The following is a 16,747-nucleotide window of genomic DNA, read 5'->3' on the forward strand; positions in this document are numbered from 1 at the left end:
TATAAAAAATACTAGCCATAATTATAAATATATTATTTTGGCTTATCATTTAAGATTAGGCCTTAAATTTTACAATTACACAAGTTCAAGTTAAGATTTAGGATAAATATGGACGATAATTTATGAAATTAAAATTTAGCAATTAGAAATAGGGCTTAAAAATGAGGATTTGAGTTAGGGTATACATTTTAGGATCATTTGCTAGCTTTAAGAATTATAATTTTGAATTATGGTTAGGATTAAGATTACTTTCCATTATGGTTACTGTTATGCTAAGGACTAGGGTTCAAGTGTTAGTTGTAAGATTTGAAGTTACAATTAGAATTATAGTTTAACATTTAGGATTGGGTTTATCATTGAAAAAATTGGTTAAGATACTTGTATTAGGGTTCAGAATTAATGATTAGGGTTAGGTTTCTCATTTTTTAGATAACGGCTAAAACTTTTATTAGTGTTAGGCTTAGGATTAGAATTATGGTGAGAGTGAGATTTTGCATCAAGGTTAATACTATGTTTAGGGTAAGTGTGTATTTTTATAAGTAAAGATATGGCCATTAAATTATTGAAATTTTTTTTGTAAAATTTATCAACTAAATAACGAAACATATGGAGACATATGATGGAACATAATTTGGAGTAGGGGATTTAAAATTTTACATTTGATTTTTAAGGGAAACATGACTTATTGAAAATCACAAATAGAATTTAAGAGAGTCTAGGTTTATATGTATGTAATTAGGGCTAAGGTTGTGTTATGTCCATTTGTTTATGATAATTATTTAGGATAAGGGTTTTAGTTAATGTTAGGATTAGATTTGGGCTATGGATTAGGGTTTAGAGTTAAACTTATGGTTTTAAGGTAAGGGGCCACATTAAATACTTAGTTTTATGTTTATGGTTTAGATTAAATAGTTTTATGTTTATGGTTTAGATTAAATTATTATATAGTTATGGTTAGGTTGCTTGGTTAGACTTAGGAATATAGTTAATTTTATTGTTAAATTTATGATTTTTCATAGGTTTAGGCTTAGGATAATGGTTTAGGTCTATGTCACTATTAGTATTAAGATTTTGTACAGGTTGTTTCCCATTACTATTTAATAAATTTTTGATCACTTAAACATTTGATATATAGGTAAATTACTTAAATTATCTATTATCTGATATGTTGAATTTTTCCTAGAATTAATTTCTATACATAAAGATTGATTATTTATTATTTTAAAATTAAACTAAATACTAACTTGATTTTTTTGTATTGATCAAAATTCATACATGTCAACATATGTGAATAATTGAGAGACTACAAAAATCACAAATTTTTATAAGTTTAATACATCTACATAAAATATTAAACTTACATTCAATTAAAACATGCATGTACAACATATACACCACCTTAAACTACAAGATTAGGATTACATGGTTAAGTTTTAGAAATAACAAATTTTAGGGTATGAGTTCATTAAACTTGGTTAGATTTACTGTTAGGTTATGGATATGGGTAGCTAACATTATGGTTTACATAATTTACATTTACAATTTAGTGTCCAACTGAATGGTTTAAATTGACGTTAAATTTTTTTGTGATATGGCTTGTAAACTAATTTACAATTAAGTTATTAAATTTAAATAAATCTAAAACACCAATGTAATTACATGTTTAAATAGTCTAAACATCTATCTAATCATTCATCACTCTACCTTTTATTAAATACATTAAAACATTAAAAAAAAAAATTATCAAGTGAACATATACAAAATAAACATTTAAATGAACAGATATAAAACTATTTAAATGAACATATACAATAATCAAACTATAAAACTATTAACAATAGAAATGTAAAATTTTACATATTCAAAACTATTAAACATGAAAATAAATAATAGATTGACATAATTATAAAGTGTTTAACTAAAAACAATGAAATAAAATTATAGAAAACAAAGTAAAAAATACTCGTCACACTAAAAAACAATAGCCAGGGCTCAGTAGAAAACCAAAAATGGCCTTTGATTTCCAAGATAAAATTGAGGTCCTATTTATAATGACATTAAAATGAGCAAAAATGCACAAAAAATTGGTTTATATGCATTTTGTAAATCTAGTACCCGATTTGTTCAAAATTGGGTACTCAAACTGTTCAAAATTAGGTACCTAAATTTAAAATTATGGTTCGGCTATCCCAACCATAATGGGTACCCAATTTTTGAATATGGATTTGGTATTCCAACCATAATGTGTACTTGATTTGTTTAAATTAGGTACCCATTTTGAGAGAGGTCTCATTCTATGGAATTGCAACGTCACTTTGTATATTCACCCAATATCATTCATTTTTAAAATGTTTACTTTATTCAATTCAAATGTACTAATTTATGAACAATGTTTTATCAAACTTTAGTATCAAAATGTTATCCTATGTTTAATTTGAAATGATGCAGAGGATAGGGTGTTGGAATGAAATCTCAAGTTTGGTGTCTCTTCTTTGCTTCCCTCTATTCCTACAATAAGGTAAGAAACTTAGGAAATTGCACTAATTTTGGCCTATTCCCAATGGATTTCTTAATGCTTTTTTCCTAGGTTCATATAGCCAAACTTTGAATTTATTCTCCACTATGATATAACCATTTCAAATAACCAGTACTCCAAGTCTCAAGTATTTATCTATCAAGCCAAACCTATTACTAAAATGGGATGAATTTCATTTTTTCTTCTCTAAAAATTATGTTATTTCTTTCCTTCCAAGTAGACTGGGCTACAATGGGATGAATAAGAAGGAAAAGGTTGTTAAGAATAGTGTGGAGGCTAGTGGGTATAATCCATTGAAGTATGAGAAGTTTGATCGAGCTCAACATGACTATATTAACCTTGGTCTCCTAGAAAACAAGGCTCTAGAGTTCTCTAGTGAAGGAACAATGAATAAATAAGTGGTTAGTAGTTCCAACATCCTTCACACATAAAACACATCTATTAGAAAAATTGAACCCTCTTTTTTTGAGGTTATCTAACAACAAGATCTTCTCATGATCAATAGCCCACTAGAAGCAATTAATCTTAGGGGAAAGGCTAGTGATCCTCACTTCTTTCTAGAAAAGAGGTTTGTCTTCCACCAATTCTAGTGAAGCATAAGAGGACTTGACCAAGAAGAGACCATTGTTGATATGTTTCCAAATCTTTGTATCCTCTTGAGTCCTGTTGAATAGAGAATTGTTTAAAGCCAACCTTTTAGAGTGTACACTTCCTCTCTTCTAATACAAAAAATTCTCCTTGCCTACATTTTTCATAGCCAAAGGCATTCCAAGTTTAGCCATTCAACCTTTTCATTTGTCCAAACAATGTAGTTTTCTACAACTTTACCTATAGTAGACTTGAGCCAATTCTTAAGGTTTTATTTACCAATTATCTCTTGAAGTAGGGAATCAATAGTTCATGAGTCATGTTAGAGTAGAGTACTTCTTGCATTCCCTATTATTTTGTTGCAGCCTCTCAAAACTATCCCTTTAGATTTCATTAGATTCTTCCACAAAGTAGATGTACCATTGCTAGAATCTTCCAATAAGAGCAAATAAGAGGATCCATTTGCCAAATATTTAGCTCTGATGATCCTTGTCTAGTTCATTGTACCCTTCAACATTGTCAAAACCATTAGCAAGAAAGGCTTTATACATATTCATGAAATTTCTAACCCTTAGTCCACATTCCTTCTTTGGTTTACAAAATTGATTCCAATTGACTACGGACATTGTTCTTCTATCTTTTGTACCATACTAGAGGAAGCTTTTTTGGATCTTTCCAAGGGTATCAACCACCTTAATAGGCATAAAGGAGAAGGTCATAAAGTAAATCGAGATGCTTTGGAAGTAGACTTGTAGTAGAAGAAGTTTTCCTTTGTAGCCTACTAACTTTATTTGGAATTCCTCAATAATGTTTTTCCACTTAAGTTATTTTGAACATGGTTTATTGTGAAAAAAAAATAGTATTTTCTTCTAGCCCAAAATTATAATCACCAAATCAATTCTTCCAAAAACTGATAGGTAAAAGTGCAAGCTCTAATTGCACAACTTTTAAAGCACTTGTTAACAATGCATTTGATTTAAGAAAACCAAAATAATTTTTGCAAATGAGGAGATTCAACTATGTATGTTGTTTGTGTTGTATAAGTTTTCTTATTATATAATTTTACAATGGCAACTGAATTTGGATGATGAATTTCTAATTTTCCAATATACAAGATAAGACACAAAATGAAAGGTACTTGAACTTATTTAATAGATCCCACATTTTCTCTTTTATTCATTGTGTATATTATATTAGTAAATTTTCAACCTAATGAATTATGGCTGAAACATAGATGAATACATTTAGTTAGGCTTTTAATAGGTAACAAATTGTGATGTTTATTAAAATTAAGTTTGGGATTGAAACATTTGAGAGAGGAACACATCATAATGGCAAATAAAATTTTAGTACAAATTAGAACTTTAAATAGCATAGTTGTTGGTCATTTTTTGTTGAGAAATAAATGATTATGCCACCCAGGGAATGAATTGACAAGGCCCTTCTTTATTTATTTATTTTAATTTGAAACTATATTAAATTTTGTATTCTATATGAACATAAGAAATATATATTAATCATATTCATATATTTTTATTTTAAATGTAGCTTAACTTTTTATTAAAATTACAAGTATTTAATTCATCTTCTTATCTATTATTGACCATCTCTTATTATCCATTTGATATGACTCTCCAAAGTATAGTAACATGATAAAGAAGTCTTGAACAACTATTAAATCTAAATTTTGACAAGAAAAAGTAATACTAGACCATTACACATTATCTAAAATTTAAAAAGTTATGCACAACTTTCTCTTTCATATTGTCGTAATTTCAATCAATTACACACAATTTCCTTCTTATTTGATAAATTTATCATTTAATGTTGTGAATAATTTTAATTCATAAATTCCTTTCTATTTAGTTTAAAAAACAATTTATATGTACAAATGAAATTTAGAGTTTAATCTCTTGACTTAGAAAAGATATTTGTGGGACCTTTTGATAGAAATACCAGTCAATCAAATAAGTCTCTTTGTGGACTTTTAAAAAAATCTTCTACTTAGTTTGACGTACATGGACAATTAAAGAATAGTGAATATGACCCATTTCACACTTCGAATTTTTTTTTTAGACTCTCTCTGTACACATGAAGACTATTTTTTTCAAATTCTATTAAGTTTTAGATTGCTATTTAGCTTACCATTGGACGACAAACATCCGACACTTTGGGCAATGAGAAAACACTTTCAATGCGGTTATTGTGTTAAATTGGAGTTGAGGTGCTACAATTTTTTTATTTCTACCACGATTAAATTTGCAGACATGACTGGGGACTTGTTCGTGATTTTAAAAATGCATCACAAGCGACGCAAACTCTTATGACTTCGTAGCATCTTCCAATTGACGTTTATTTTTCACTTGACTTTCATTTGTCACTTGACATTCATTTGCCACTTGTAAATAGATTATATTAACATCTTTTATATGGAAGACTAGAATTATTCATTGCTTTCTCAAGTCTAGGCACGAGAGATTGACAAAATTGTCTATGTAGGATAAATCAGCACTTTGAATGGCATTTTCCACACAAGATGACACAACTATCTATCCATGCATCATATTGATTATGAATAAGGTAAAACACAATTTTCTTAATTTCAAAATTTTCAATGATTTTAAATCACCACTTACAACTTGTACTTGTGTAAGTGTGTGTTGATAGGTGTAAAGTTAATAGTCTTTTATAATATATAATATAAGTTATAGGTTTGGTGTTGATATAGTGTGTGATATGGACTATCTTGTATTACTTTCAAGAGGCGTCTAGCTATGCTACAAATGAGACCTACATAACCCTACCCCTAGTAGCTTGTGAATTTCCAAGAGTTCATGTTCTCCACCACGAGGCCAACTTAGGTTGTACATAATAAAATTAGATCGAAAAACATAATTGAAACTTTACCTAATAAGAATAGATATATAAGCATATCTAAATATATATATCCTTGTAGAAGGCACGTGTTTTATATAAATAAATGATACAAAGCTACAATAGCATTATTTTGTGTTTTTTGCCACTCTAGCTAAGAAAGTACAACATTGAAATGTATAGGAAGAAAAATAAAAATAGTATTTGTTCTTGTATATTTAATTGAACATTTGTCATAGAGGATTGACTATGAAAAATGAAGTCATAAGAAGCACTAGTCTTTGTTACCTATAAAAAGGTGGTAATAGTTTCTAATTATGATGCAAGTATCTTAATTTTATGAATATTGCACCTCAATGCTCTACAGGGCATTAATCGAGACACATTACAATCCCATTGTATTTTTCTACATTGTTTAGAGATTTCTTTTATGAAGAAATATATTCAATCTAAAGATTTCCTTGATTGTATTTTGGTTGAATTTGTTAGGATGTTTTTGATAGAGGAGGTAGGGAGAGGGCCCTAAACCAAAAGTTACAAAAAATGAAGAGCCTATGTCCATTATAGCTACATAGCAAGCCAATAAGACCAGAACTAGCATAGAGATGACTCCCACAAAATAATCAAAAACACATACCTAGGACTACCATAGTAACTAATACCAAACAAAAGAATATCAATTAAAGTGATCAAAGATTGCATCAAACTAAAACTACTAAACATCTTGTAAAAACATAAATTAATCCAAAATATATGAATCAATATAAACTGTTTGTGAATAAAAAACCCATTATAGTTCAAAGTCTTAATATTGTGAGCTTTCTTAACATAAAAAAACTTAGAGATCAAAAACTAACCTAAGTTCAAAATAAAAGAGAGCAATTTAAACTTAATATTAATTAAAGATTTAACATCTCTAAAAGAGGTGATCAAAATACTAAGAAAGAAAGAAGATATAAACTTTTTAATTGTCATTCCAATTCCTGATCAACTAGGAGAGCTCCCTATGCCAATCTGTGATATCTTTCACCTCTCGTTCCTTGTCCTTCTCCTTTCCATTTAGTTCAACTTCCTTAGTCTTTCACAACACACTTGTTCTAGTAACCACCCCAAGAACCATTTTTTCAATGAACACCCTCTGGATATAGCAAATAGTCTCAACAAAGAGTCCCAACTCAAGGTTTGTAAAAGAATTGGTCTAGTGTTTAAAAATGAGGATCTGAATTATAGTATACATTTTAGGATCACGTGCTAGCTTTAAGGATTACAATTTTTAATTATGGTTAGGATTAAGATTACTTTCCATTATGGATACTGTTGTGGTTAGGGCTAGAGTTCAACTGTTAGGTTTAAGATTTTAAGTTACAATTAGAATTATGATTTAACATTTAGGATTCATTTTATCATTTAAGAAATGGGTTAGGATACTTGTATTAGGATTTTGAATTAATGATTAGGGTTAGGTTTCACATTTTTAATATAATGGCTAAAAATTTAATTAGTGTTAGGCTTAGGATTAGAATTATGGTGAGAGTGAGATTTTGCATCAAGGTTAATACAATGTTTACAGTTAGTGTGTAGTTTTATAAATAAATATATGGCCATTAAATTATTTAAAAATTTGTTGTAAAATTTATCTAACTAAATAATGAAATATATGGATCGATATGATGGCACATAATTTGGAGTAGGGGATTTAAAATTTTACATTTGATTTTGAAAGGAAACATGACTTATTGAAAACCACAAATAGAATTTAAGAGATTCTAGGTTTATATGTATGTAATTAGGGCTAAGTTTGTGTTAAGTCCATTTGGTTGTGATAATTGTTTAGGATAAGGGATTTAGTTAATGTTAGGATTCTAGAGTTGGGCTTAGGATTAGGGTTTAGATTTGAACTTATGGTTTTAAGGTAAGGGACCACATTGAATACTTAGTTTTATATTTAGGGTTTATAGTAAATTATTGTATAGTTATGGTTAGGTTGCAGGGTAAGACTTAGGAATATTGTTAGTTTTATAGTTGAAGTTATGATTTTTCATAGTTTTAGGCTTAGGATAATGGTTTAGGTCTATGTCATGATTAGTATTAAGATTTTGTATAGGTTGTTCCCATTATGATTTAATAAATTTGTGATCAGTTGACCAATTGATATATAGGTTAATTACTTAAATTATCTATTATTTGATATGTTGAATTTAGAATTAATTTCTATACATAAAGATTGATTATTTATTATTTAAAAATTAAATTTAATTCTAACTTGATTTTTTTCATATTTATCAAAATTCATACATGTCAACATATTAAAATCACTGAGAGACTACAAAACTCACAAATTTTTATAAATTTAATACATCTACATAAAATATTAAACTTACAGTCACTTCAAACATACATAGACATCACCTTAAACTACAAGATTACGGTTACATGGTTAAGTTTTAGAAATAACAAATTTTAGGTTATGAATTCATTAAACTTGGTTAGGTTTAGTTTTAGGGTATGGATATGGGTAACTAATATTATGGTATACATTTACACTTAAAATTTAGTGTCTAACTAAATGGTTTAAATTTACATTTCAATTTTTTGTTATATGGTTTGCAAACTAATTTACAAATAAATTATTTAATTGAAATAAATCTAAAACACCAATGTAATTACATGTTTAAATAGTCTAGAAATCTATCTAATCATTCATCACTCTACCTTTGATTAAATACATTGAAACATCTAAAATAATAATTTTCAAATGAACATCTACAAAACAAAAATTTAAATGAATAGATATTAAACTATTTAAATGAACAAATACAATAATCAAACTATAAAACTATTAACAATAGAAAATATAAAATTTTACATATTCAAAACTATTGAATGTGAAAAATAATACTAAAGTGACAAAATTATAAAGCATAGAACTGAAAACAATGAAATAAAATAATAGAAAACAATGTAAAATAGCTGGCACGCTAAAAAACAACAGCCAAGGGTCAATACAAAACCAAAAATAGGCTCCTATTTCCGAGCTAAAATTGAGATCCTATTTACAATGATGTTAAAATGAGAAAAAATGCACAAAAAATAGGTTTAAAGTCTAAATTAGATGTTTAAAGTTAGGTCTAAATATTAGAGGTCTAAATTTAGAAAATTGCTTAAAGAAAGATTAGATTACAATATTATTTGATTAATTAGAAATTAATTAAATATGTGCTTTAGTTTAAAATATTACTTTTAAAACTCTAATTTAAAAAGTTGAATAAAAATATAATTAAAAGATTAAAGATTTAATGGTTTTTTATTATGATTATTTAATTAATGAGTATTAAATTAGAGTTGAATTTGAATAATGAGCTTTAATTATTCTTATTAATTTAAATAATAAACTATGCTTTAAATGTTGCTTTCACTAATTAATAAGTGGAGGAAAAGAAAATATAAAAGGATATTTTAATTAAAATGTGTTAGTGTAGTTTTTTATTTTTCCTATTTTGCTAGATTTTTGCTACACTTTTAATAATCTCGCTTAGGTTAATAAAGCATGTCTTATTAGGTGAATGGTTGTGAGTTGTCACCTTCCTACATGTGAGCATCCATTAGCAATCTTGGAACGATACTTTGCTATCTTTAGTCTGATAGATGGTTGCTCCTCATTGGTTGGTGTTGCCACCTCCTCCCTCTTCCTAGCCTATATAAGCATGCTACCTGGCTTGTATTTGTATCTCTTGTTTTTGCATCCTCTTAATGCTATTTTGCTTCTAGCATTTGCATTACTCTCTTGGAGACTAACTCTATGATGCTATTTTGATTTTGTATCATTTGCATTCATAGTTTAGATATTTACTCTTTGCACTAGTTTTCTGGGTTATTAATGTTATCAGATTCTAACATGGTATCAAAGCTTTTCTATGTGCAAGAGTAGATTTTAGTTTCCTTATTTGAGAGATTCGGGGGGGGGGGGGCTAATAAACTTTATTGTAGATTTTTGAAAAATGAAGTATGCTCTTCTCTTGCATCTTTGGATGATCTTGAGAATCAGAAAAGTTTTGACAAAAATGATTTTTCTCTAGGGTTTCAATCTCAAATCTGACAACCAACTTGCATATTTGGAGTTTTCAATCAATTTTGTAGGTTCTAGCATGCCATTGATGGACTTAGGAAGCTGATCCAGCATTTGTATGTCATATTCTGGTTGTTGGGGTCATTTTTTTATTTTTGGAGCCATTTTTTACTGTTAAAGGCATCTAATTTACACTACAACAACATTTTCTATACATCAAAAAGAAAAATGCTTTTTGGGTTTTGTTCGCAACCCCAAAAGATCATCTGGGTATCTTTTAGATTTTACATGCAAGCTATATTTTTTGCAGAATCGAGCATGCAAAGCTACAGCCATACCCCTCTCCATTGGTAGTCGCAGATTTGAAAGCAGTTTTCAAATGTCTCATTCTTGCTCATACGGACTCCGATTTTGATGATTCTTGTTATGAACTTGGCCTTTTTTTTGTGTTCTATCCACTAGTGGAGTTTTTTTTTTTTTTTTTTTCATGCATGAATTCTTCAAAAATTGCAGATTCTCAGCCGTGACCGTGCACAGTTCTCGTTTTGGAAACTTTAGAGGATCATAACTTTCTCATACGACCTCATATCAAGGCGATTCTTTCTTTGAAAGTGCATGATTTTTTGATTAAATCGCAGTGGTTCTATTTGTTTCCTTGATTATTGTGCCCAAGTTTCACTTTTAGCATACGCTCTTCATGAGGGTTTGTAATGCATTGAAATCAAGACCACTAAGTATTTCTTTCTAGTGGTAGTTGTAAACGCACTAAAATAAAGTGCCAAATCATTTTTTTTTTTTAGGGGGGGGGGGGGGGGGGGGTGGTTCTTTGATTGAGTAAAAAGCGGGGGGATGGGGCATTATCGTGGCTGGGTTCTCTTCTTTTTAGCATTTCTTCATCATGAATCGAACAAATATGCCCATCCTAACTCCATACAATTAATTTGAGTGGAAATCATTCATGAAAATTCACTTAAGGAAAGTTGGATTAAATAGGATAACTATGGGACTTGAAATTGAACTTGCTAAAGATGAAGACAAGTCTAAGTGGTTTAACAAATGTGATGAGGCATATGGAACATTGTGTTTTTCTATTTCTCCTGACTTGCTATTTCACATTGAGTCTTTAGATACACCAAATAAAGTATGGACAAAGCTAGAAACACTATTTGGCACACAAGATTCAATGAGGGGTCATATGTTGGAAAATGAATTAATTAGTTTGAGTCCAGGGAATTTCAACACAATCCAAGATTTCTTCACCAAATTGAAATCACTAAGGCTGTATTTAAAACAATGTGGAATTGAAAAGAAAGATGAACAACTGATTCTTAGTATTCTCTCTAAGCTAAGTTCAGAGTATTCTATGTTTGTCTCTACCTTCTATGATAGTAAGGGTGCACTTGGTACTCAATTCACCATGCCATCTTTAGATGATTTTGCTGTCAATCTCACTCGAGAACAGGACAAGCTAATCCAGATGGGCATTCTTAAGTCCTCTAAGTCACATGCCTTGGCTGCCAACCATGGCATAAAAGAACAACAAGGACAAAGTAGTAACAACAATAGCAAGGACAAGAAACAAAAGAATAGCGAGGAGAAGAAGGATCAAATATCGGTTTCTTCAAAAGAAACTATTGATACACCATCTTTCAAGGGTGATAAGCCTAAGAAAGAAAAGGTCAAATGTGCCTATTATAAAAGACCTGGTCATGATGAACATAAATGTTTGCAGAAACAACTTGATCACTTGACATACATTCTTGAGAAGAATAATATCAGTGTTCCTGAGTCTATCAAACAAAGTTCTAATGAAAGGTTTAACAAAGAAAAAAAAAATAGAAAGGGGAAAGGAAAGGGCAAGGCCATTTTTGCAGTTGCTTCCTCACCATCCACTTGGGTTCTTGATTCGGGTGCTTCACACCACATGGCTTCATCTAAGGAAGAACTTGCATCCTTGGAGCTATGTACTATTCCTTCTATTTTGATGGGTGATAACACTCCTGTTGAGGTGTGTGGGAGAAGGTTTGTTGATGTGGGGGATGGCACATTCCATGATGTTCCTTGTGTACCCTCATTGTCAACTAATCTCCTATCGGTATACCAGATCACTCACACAAGTTTAGGAAAATGGGTTGAGTTCACTCCTGATTCAGTGGAGATACGTGAGTTGCACAATGATTCTATTGTTGTAGTTGGGAGAGCAGATCATCAGTCACGACTCTCTATGTTTTCTCACTTTGTTCTTGATCCTCCTTTGACTATTTTGCTCACTCACACTAATGATGTGAGCAGATTATGGCATGAGCAGTTTGGCCGTCTTAACTTTCACTACTTGCATCAGCTTAACCAGCAGAGCATGGTCACAGGGTTGCCTTCTACTTTGACATTGGAGTCACTTGGAATACATGATAGATCTTCTAATGGGTTAGATTCACTTGAGCAGTCTTCTACCTACACCTTTGATGAAGAGAGTGATTCAGAGGACTCACCTCCTTCCTCTCCTAGTCATCATTCACAGGTTGATGATTCTCCTCTAGATTCTCCATCTTTTGGTCCACTTTGGGCTAGGACAGACCTTGTAGTTTGCAGGTGATTGGGTTGGGGATCCATCAGACACCAAGCAAACTCATTCACAATTCCAGGATGCTCTGCATATCTTCATTGCTACTACCTCAAATCCATAGTCCTTTCATGAGGCTTCTGGTATTTCTGAGTGGGATACAACTATGCAGGAAGAGTATAGTTTCTTGATGAGAAACCACACTTGGGATCTTGTCCATTTTCCTAAGGGAAGAAAACTTGTTCGATGAAAGTGGATCTACCGGACAAAATTTCCAAGCTTTGCTAGGGACGCGGGATGCTTCATCTTTTGGGGGGGGCCTCTTCCTATCACTTGGAGTCCTAATTTTCTTTGGGGGGTCTCTTTTCTCTCTCTTTTGGGGGAATTTTATGTACATGGTTACCTCATAAGGCTTGACTTGTCGAGACCCATTTCTACATCCACCTAAGCTTCGCTTATGGGGGGGTGTTAGTGTAGTTTTTTATTTTTCCTATTTTGCTAGGTTTTTACTACACTTTTAATAATCTCGCTTAGTTTAATAAAGCATGTCTTATTAGGTGAATAGTTGTGAGGTGTCACCTTCCTACATGTGAGCATCCATTAGCTATCTTGGGAAGATACTTTGTTGTCTTTAGTCCAATAGACGATTGCTCCTAATTGGTTGGCGTTGCCACCTCCTCCCTCTTCCTAGCCTATATAACCATGCTACCTGGCTTGTATTTGTATCTCTTGTTTTTGTATCCTCTTAATGTTATTTTTCTTCTAGCATTTGCATTACTCTCTTGGAGACTAACTCTATGATGCTATTTTGATTTTGTATCATTTTCATTCATAGTTTAGATATTTATTCTTTGCACTAGTTTTCTGGGTTATTAATCTTATCAGATTCTAACAAAAAGCTCTTTAACAGTGCATGAAAGAATTAAATTTAAAAGATTTGATTAAAGTTATAATTTAGGAATATTTATGTTTATTTAATTTAATAATAATTTGTTTAGGATTTTTATTTATAATAAAATCTTTAAAAAACTATTAGTTAAATTAATAAATATTATATTAAAAATGTTGCATGATTTAATAAGGGAGAGAAAGCTTCAATTTTAATAAAGTTTATTTTAATTAAATAGCATAAAGTGTGTGCAAGAAAATTAAAATATAGTAATTAAAGACAAAGGGTTTTCACATGATTGCATGATCAAAGCCTTGATTTGGGGGGAAAACTCTTTATTAAGGAAATTAGAACTCATTTCTAGATACATAGGTTTGGAGGAGCCAACTTTTGAAAAGAGGGTTTTGAAAAGAAAAGAAAGATCCTTGTGTGTTTGTGCATTCATTATTTTAGCATTAGATCTAGGTAGGATCTTGTGGGTTTGTATAATAGTTTCTTGTTCTTCAAATTCATGTCTTCTTCATGTCTATTGTGTTTCTACCTTCAAAAGCTCTCTGGGTTGAAACTCTTGTTTGAGAAAATTCATTTCCCTTATAGAATTGTTTACGATTTAATCTAAAAATCTTTAGTAAATATTGAGCTTTAGGGTTTTCAAAACCTAATGAATTATGGAATTTACTTTTTTATATGATTTATGTAACGTGTGATTTACTAGTGATGGGGTTTTTAGGTTTGACATACCTTTGGGTAGTCAGGATACTTACCAGAGGCTCAAGAGTTTTGTTTTGTGATGTCATGATGATGTTTTGATCTTGATCTTTTATACTCAACCATGGTAATGTGTCTAGTATGCTCTGTGAGATGTTTTGATGCATTGATTATTATTTCTTTCTAGTGTTCTTGTGTGAAACTAAGGTGAATGGTATGACCTATCTGATATAACCTTTGAGTCTTTGATTAGTTGTATTTGGGTTGCTTTCCAGTCAATTTTATAGGACTAAGGTGTTTGTATGATTTGTTCTTGATGATGTCATGTTATGACATGGATTGGTTCATGTATAATTGATTTTGGGATCATTCCTTTTAGGATGATCATATTCATGGAATTCGTGATTATGATCAGTGCTTTTCAATACTTGTTAGTTGCTTGTTTAAGAATTGATGTATGGTATGTGGTGTTTTGTGATCTTTTGATTTTATTGAGCTTAGGGTAGGTTATTTGTATAAGTTGGGAAGTGGCTTGCAATGGAGGTCAGGGCCCAAAGTGGCTGCTAGGGTAACCAATTGTAGGTTATTTTATAAGTGATAAAATTTCATTAAATGGGTTTAAAATGAATTAATAAGATATTGGTACCACAAAATGTCACTAAGGGGCCAGAGAATTAAAAAACTAGCTGGATAACCTTAGAGTTGACTCATTAGTATGAGTTTTTAGTATGAAAGGATACTAGTGCCGCATAGAGTCACTAGGGGGCCAGAGGATTAAAAGACTAGCTGGGTAACCCTAGAGTTGGTTCATGTGATGACACTTGCCCACTTGCATAGTAAATTTCCTACATGTCTATGTTGCCTCTAGGATTAGTTGATACTTCTGTCTTGGTACATTTGTGTTAGATTATTTTTAGGTTTTCCTTGACTTAGATGTTGGATTTGATTGTTGAGTTTTTTATCCTATTTGGGACTTGAGACAATCTCCTTAGTATAGTGGAAGTGGACCTTTTTGGGTTCATGAGGTTAGGTGGTAGTGCTTTTTCTTATACCATTGAGATCCGATCGTCAGATGTCATTGTTAGATGTGTTTGTGCATATGTTCCTTTCTATCTAATCTTTTATTTCTATGATGGATGGTTGTACTATTGTATTGCATTTTATTTCATAGATCTTACTAGATGATGTAACCCATTTCATGATGTATATTATTTCAACCTTTCATACCCTATGACTAATTATTTTATTATCAATTAATATACTTTTTAGTTGATCTAGGAAATCAACACCAATAACCACTTTCCCTTCCTAGAAGCCCAAACCCTAGTTGGCAAGGAAGTTTGAAGCTCCATTTCCTTCTCTTAGAGTATGTTTAATCTTGATTTTTGTTGACATAGTTAGCCTACTTTTATATTCCTCGATTAGGCTAAGAAATTTCCAAAGAATATTAGCTTTGTTCAATAGGATATCAACAATGATTTTTGAATCCCCTTCGAAAATGACTTTGTCAACCCTTAGCTCCTAAAGAGATTTGATACCTTTCCAGATAGTCATCTTGTCAACATAGTTATTTGAATTGATACGTATATCTTTAGCAAAACCTTCGACCGTATCTCCTCTATTATTCCTTACTAGCCCTCCTATACCAAAGATACTCAAGTCACCTTTTGAGCAACTGTTCAAATTGTATCTACACCATTTTTAGTCTGGATGGATCCATTTATTACCCTACTTCACCATATGTTTAACTACTTCAAATTGGTTAGGATCTAATTAATATGCCAAGTTTGTTGAATTCTAATTTCACAAAGGGAGGGGAAAACATTGCATTTTGGGTAGGAAGAAGCATTGACATTATCCCTTACTATTCTCTTAACAATATGAAACAAATCTAGAAAAGATTTTCTTTCCTCCCTAAAGGTTATATTATTTCTTTCTTTTCATAGGTTCCAAGATACAGTAGGGATAGTTTGTTGCCAAATATTTAAAAAAAGGTGAGAAAGATTAGAGTAATTCCAAGTGATGAGCAAGTCTTTAACTATTTTAGGCATAACCCAAATATATTGAAGAGATTGAAACATGAGACTTTATAGATCATTGAAAAAGTCACTAAACATCCCTAAGAAAGTGGTCTATAGTTCCTTCTTCCTTTTAACATAGAATGCATCTATTAGTTAGGAAAAACCCACATTTAGAAAGATTATTGAGGTAAAAAATTTGTTATGGATCACCACCTACTAGAAGAAATTAATATTAGGGAGAGCTTAGGATTCCATATGAGGTTCCATTTGGGGTCCCTTTTTCAATCTCTATTTGGGACAAGTAATCAGTTCTAGTAGAGAACGGACCATTGTTCATATATCTCCATATCCACCTATCTTCAATAGTGGAATTGAACAACTGCCACTAGTAGTTAGAAAAAATATCATGAAAATTAGCAAATATTGATGTTGACATAGTAAGTTATTTTTCTTTTCAATGTTTCTTTGAGTTTAAGTTTTTCATCTCATTGAGAATTAGTAAAAA

The sequence above is a fragment of the Cupressus sempervirens genome, chromosome 3 (genome assembly GCF_028749045.1).
Source record: "Cupressus sempervirens isolate cs-2001-9-10 chromosome 3, ASM2874904v1, whole genome shotgun sequence".
NCBI lineage: Eukaryota > Viridiplantae > Streptophyta > Pinopsida > Cupressales > Cupressaceae > Cupressus > Cupressus sempervirens.